This window comes from Littorina saxatilis, linkage group LG6 (assembly GCF_037325665.1).
Source record: "Littorina saxatilis isolate snail1 linkage group LG6, US_GU_Lsax_2.0, whole genome shotgun sequence".
Lineage (NCBI taxonomy): Eukaryota > Metazoa > Mollusca > Gastropoda > Littorinimorpha > Littorinidae > Littorina > Littorina saxatilis.
In genome coordinates this window covers 30,820,024-30,825,908 of record NC_090250.1, presented here as the reverse complement: position 1 = coordinate 30,825,908, position 5,885 = coordinate 30,820,024, and the positions used below count along the sequence as shown (strand labels likewise).

The 5,885-nt window shown below is 43.4% G+C and overlaps 1 protein-coding gene across 1 annotated transcript in view; it reads right to left on the bottom strand.

Moving 5' to 3' along the window:
- The window catches only part of LOC138968981 (zinc finger CCHC domain-containing protein 10-like), a 13,484-nt gene that overhangs the window by 5,335 nt on the left and 2,264 nt on the right, over positions 1 to 5,885 (bottom strand). The window lies entirely within an intron of this gene.

Below are 5,885 nucleotides of genomic sequence, written 5' to 3'. Positions count from 1 at the left end.
TACTCAAGGATGGAGATTTTAGGCTCACGCCTAGTCTTACAATCTATCCCTGCTAAACTAAGACATACAAATAAAGACAATAAAAGGACAATTGTCAATCGCAATCATACAGTATTACTAATTACAACATTACCTATACGAATACATAATGCATGATAGAACATTGAAATGTACATGTATGTCAATATAATACAAAGGAAAAGAAAAGTCGACTCGCACACACACGCGCGCCGCATGCCTGCAATCACGTTCGCACTCAATACAATACAACACACACATACACACACACATACATACACACACACACACACACACACACAGACATATACGCGCGCACACACACATACACACGCTGACACACACACACACACACAACAACAACCTCATCATCATCATCATCATCATCATCATCATCATCGTCGACATCATTATCATCATCAACAAAATATATAGAGGTTAGTGATAGCAATGCATTCTTGCTAGAAACAGCTTTAGAATGTAACTGTTCGTGACATCAGATATTTGCGAAGCTGCGCTTTGAAGTGTTTAATCGTGCTTGACCCCTTTATCTCACATGGTAGCGAATTCCAAATTGTTGAGCCCGAAAACGCTAAACTGGTTTTATATAAATCAATACGGGGTAGCGGGGAAATTAATTTGTTTGAGCCATATCTGTCTGTTGCTTTCTGAAATAATGATCGCATGTACTGTGGGGTCTAGTTTATTTGAACCTTAAACATTAAAAGCACCTTATTAAATAATAACTGATCTTTAAGTGATAAAGAATTAAGGCTGCTAAGCTTTTGATCTGTTGATGTTTGCGGACCCGGCATGATAAGTTTAGCTGCGCGACGGTGAAGAGAATTTACATTTTTTAAGTGAACATCGCTACAACCATCCCAAAGTGTAGATGCATAATTCAGATGAGGTAAAATATGACCAAAATAAAACAACTTGAGTGCTGAGGTATCAGCGTAATGCTTTAATTTGGAGAGAAGGAACAAGTTTTTAGATAAGGTTTTGGTAACACGGTTGAGGTGGGACTGCCACTTTAATTCAGCGTCTATTGTGACCCCGAGAGAGAGAGAGAGAGAGAGAGAGAGAGAGAGAGAGAGAGAGAGAGAGAGAGAGAGAGAAAGAGAGAGAGAGAGGGAAAGAGAGGGAAAGAGAGAGAAAGAGAGGGAGAGAGAGAGAGGGAGAGAGAGAGAGAGAGAGGGAGGGAGAGAGAGAGAGAGAGAGAGAGAGAGAGAGAGAGAGAGAGAGAGAGAGAGAGAGAGATTGTAATACCAGGTAACATGAACAATTAGAATTCCAGTTACAACCAAGAAAGACACACAAAGATTAGAGTGTCATATTTCTCTAAAAGAAAAACGTAGCAAACGGAACCAAGATACAAAGAATCCGCTTACCTTATTCCAAACACAGCTCTAGACTAAACACGGAAGCGAACAGCGTGTGAATGCAATGCAAGGCAAGGTAAGCTGAACTCTTTAAAACTCCAAGACAACCCGTCAGACACACACGCACCGGTACCAGTACACTGTCGTCTCACTACCGAACGCTGAAACTTTTCAGAGACGGCTGGCTGGCCCGACGAAGAATGCGGAAAGGAAGGAACCGCGTTCCTGGTGTCCATGGAAACGCACTTTAAAGAGGCGGGGCCAGGGAGAGACAGTGTGGGGGTACGTGAAAGAAGGAGATGGTCCTGTGCAAATTGCTGCACGTTGCGGTGACGACCCCGTCCCCCCAGGGGCCCATTAGGAAAACATTAAGGAGGTGTTAATGTGAAGACCTTACCGCACCACGTTCCTCTTCTAGTTGTTTGTGCCTCCAGTAACGGAAGCAGAGAGAGAGAGAGAGACAGAGCGATAGAGAGACAGAGGCCAAGAGAGAGAGAGAGAGAGAGAGAGAGACACACACAAACAGAGAGAGAGAGAGACAGAGCGATAGAGAGACAGAGGCCAAGAGAGAGACAGACAGACAGACAGACAGCGGGTTTAGAATCGTTGCGTCAGACGTGAAACTAATGGTGGCCGTTTTTGACATGGTATCGTCAACGATCACCGATTGTCACGATATTGTTAAGAAAACTGTGCGCAAGAAAAGAAAGAACTTCAAACAGACAAACAGGAGGTGTAGGAGAGAAAACGAGGAGGAAGAAGAAAAAGATAGTCCATCCAAAGTCCATTATGGGTTTCCTCGGGTCGCTGCGCCAAATGCCTTTCTGACCGTATAAACGGCACTCAAAGTCAACAGTCAAATTGTTGAGCTTCACTATACGCTTCTTTTCAAACTTAGCATCCGTTTACATCTCGAATGTAGAGTTGATAGCATCGACATGAATCTCAAATTCTTACACCGCCGTAATCCTATACAGCAGAAACTTCAGGATTCAGTATGAAGTCGGCAACACCGGGATGGAGGCTCAAAACAGAGACCGAGACGGTTCACAGGACTAGGCTTGTCTCCGCAACTTCAGAATCGAGTTTCAAGAGCAAAGTCTCAGAATCGAGTTTCAAGAGCAAAGTCTTTGAGCCTGAAAGCTTTCAGACGACCCGCTGGGAATGTGACAGTGACAGAAAAAGGTGGTCCCTTATGGCACGTGATCCGTCGCTTCACTCTCATAATGCCGAGAGAGCTTTCAAGGGATTACTTTCCATCACATTAGCATGGAAATTCTTGCTCTTCTGTCGACATCCGAGCCTGCTCGCCGCCTAGCGATGATGTTGAACTTTAATGTTATAACTTATACTTCACAATCCAGTAACATTTTTTTTTTATACAAGTCACTTTTATCAAATCAAAATATATTTCATGTGAAATTAATTGACGGATTGAGCTCCAAACTAAAGCATAATTAATTAATTTGCTCGAAGAAAATGGCTGTCATGGTTTTCTCCCTTTGCAAAAAAAGCCTAAAGCATTGGTTGACATAGTTGGTACCCTTTCCCTAAATTAGAGACCAACATTTTAACTCCGTGAATACTTGGATGAAGTTTAAAAGAAACTTCAAAATGCAGCATTGGCCTACCCAGAAGGGGAAAAACAACATTCAAGCCTTACATGTTTTCTTATTTCTCAATGATTCGGAATTTTAAATGGAGAGTCATGCTTTAAACTCCACAAGAATGGGTAAGTCTCAAAGATATAATATATACCCGTGTCAGCTCTACTGAAGAAGTAAATTATGACTGTGAATACGACAACACTTACCAAGTTAACACTTCTCATTCTTCCCTTGTCAACCAAGTACAAAATGTGAAAAACAGTCTGCTTGCATCCCACAAAGTACACATACACTTTCACTCGTCGAGAAAAATGTGCGCCATTCAGATACAAGGAAGATGACCCAGCAGGAAGGATATGAAAACCTATTTGGTCCCTGACAAAACAACCTATCACACACACACACACACACAGGGGAACTATTTCTGCCAAGTAGTGACAAGGACATAAATATAACATAAGACTTAACTTCTTACAACAGAATTCTGAATTAACCAAAATAAAAATGTTCCATTGTTTCTTCCAAACAAACTACAACCTCTTTGTGACTCAGTCATAATCACACAGTGAATCTGTACCACAGGGATTATACCGACATTCCTCTCCTTCACACCAGTATAGATATGTTATGGTCATGAAACACACCATGAAACACACCACGAAACACACCATGAAACACAGTACGGAATGTTGCTGGTAAAGTGACACCTCAAAACAATTCTTGTTTAACTGACTATAACTGTAAGTTACGAATCGTTTCCTGAACGTTCAACACAACAAATACTTCAAAACATTCAACAGGAAGGAAAAGAAGGGAATATGTCCCAACACTGTTTGTGATGTTACACCAACACAGCCACTTTATTAATTACAAGCAAAAGTTAAAGGAAGGAATGTGAAAAATGCACACACATGCGCAGCCAGACGAACTTTAAGGTATGTGTGAAAGTGTGGTGTGCTTATCAAACTGATTAAAACAAATGAGTCTTCCTATGAAAGACCCACAGCAGATGAAAGAGGCTGAGCAACAAGACTGTACGACAGTCACGCAGCTGAAGTGTCTACCCCCCCCCCCCCCCCCATGCCAATGCGCACTCTACTTTGATCAAGGACACAAGGAGACGGCAGTGACCAGAGAAACCGGCGAAAGGGGGGATCCTAAAGGGACCCCTTCAAGCTCCACTGGTCAGCGCGATTGGTTTCCAATCTCTCTCGACTCTCTCTATTTTTGTTTCTTTCCCCCTCTCTCCCGAACGACTCTCTCTCTCCCTCTTTTTCTGTCCATCTCCATCTATATAAATATATATGTCCCTTTCTGTGTCTCGATCCTCTCTCTCTCTCTCTCTCTCTCTCTCTCTCTCTCTCTCTCTCTCTCTCTCTCTCTGTATGTCTCTCTCTCTCTCTCTCTCGTACCCTATCAACATTCTGATGGGCCGGTGCCTGGTCCTCTGAGACACTCCCAGGCCAATCTTTGCCCCTCAGACCGCGACAGAAAAAGATGAATCGGGCCAGCAAGTTAATAGGCTACAAATTGCCAGGAGGGAAGCTTGCCTTGCTGACCGAAATCAACCTGTCAATGTTTGGGAGGCCCCCAGTGTCTTCTTCGCACAACTCCAGATTGCAAACCCACGGGAGAGTTGTTGAGAAGAATCGATGGCTTGATTGCTTCAGTCACACAAGTAGGACCCAATTTAAACATCTGAATCAGCAGCGAAAAAGGAAGCCAGGGTCTGACTGTGATTACCGTTGTTCAGGAACCAGGGGTGAGGTGCACGAACTGAAAGTGGATGTCACCCAAACGAAAGAGAACAAACCGCGCGTTCTGATTCGTTGAAATGACAACACATCTCAGTTTCAACCGAACTAACACTGCGGCTCCCGTTTGGGTGGTAAGGGGCTCAATCCGCTCACATATTATATGTAACTTCAGCAGGACCGACGACGCACTGCAGATTATCCCAGCCCGCTACACGTTGCGTGAAAGGAAAACAGGCCAAGTACTCGTCATAATCCCTATCGCAGCATCAATAATATGCAGTGCGTCGTTTGTGCTGCTGAAACTGAAACTGAAACTGCGCGGGTATATTCTGCCCCTAACTTTGTCGTGCACCTCAGCCCTGCATGCCATTCCAAAGTTATCACCCCCTCTATAGTTATTTCCCCTGGTGTGTGATGCCCTTATATGTGTATTTCAACAACAGATTGATGACTTCAAAACAAATCTTGCAGTTGTTAGTTTATGTAATATCTTCTGCATCTTAATAAAATTATTCATGAAAATATCATCACACAATTGTTTACAGAAATGGCAGAGAACCGGCACGGTTGGCCTAGTGGTAAGTTGTCCGCCCCGTGATCGGGAAGTCGTGGGTTCGAACCCCGGCCGGGTCATACCTAAGACTTTAAAATTGGCAATCTAGTGGCTGCTCCGCCTGGCGTCTGGCATTATGGGGTTAGTGCTAGGACTGGTTGGTCCGGTGTCAGAATAATGTGACTGGGTGAGACATGAAGCCTGTGCTGCGACTTCTGTCTTGTGTGTGGCGCACGTTATATGTCAAAGCAGCACCGCCCTGATATGGCCCTTCGTGGTCGGCTGGGCATTAAGCAAACAAACAAAAATGGCAGAGAGAGAAGTTATTGCTGAACCAGGGAGTGCAACCACATAGTTTGCACAATGTACCCTTTAAAATAAATCTGGTCCAATGTGTGCCAGGCTGAACATCTTTAATTCACTGTGATCACGTTAAGGTACAGTGGAACCCTCTTTTAAGACTTCTTAACATCTCACAAAATCAGGCTTAGAAAGAAGGGAGTCTTAAAATGGGCTTAAATGTACAGAGGTTCATTATATTTATATACAGTATCTTACAAATCAAGGT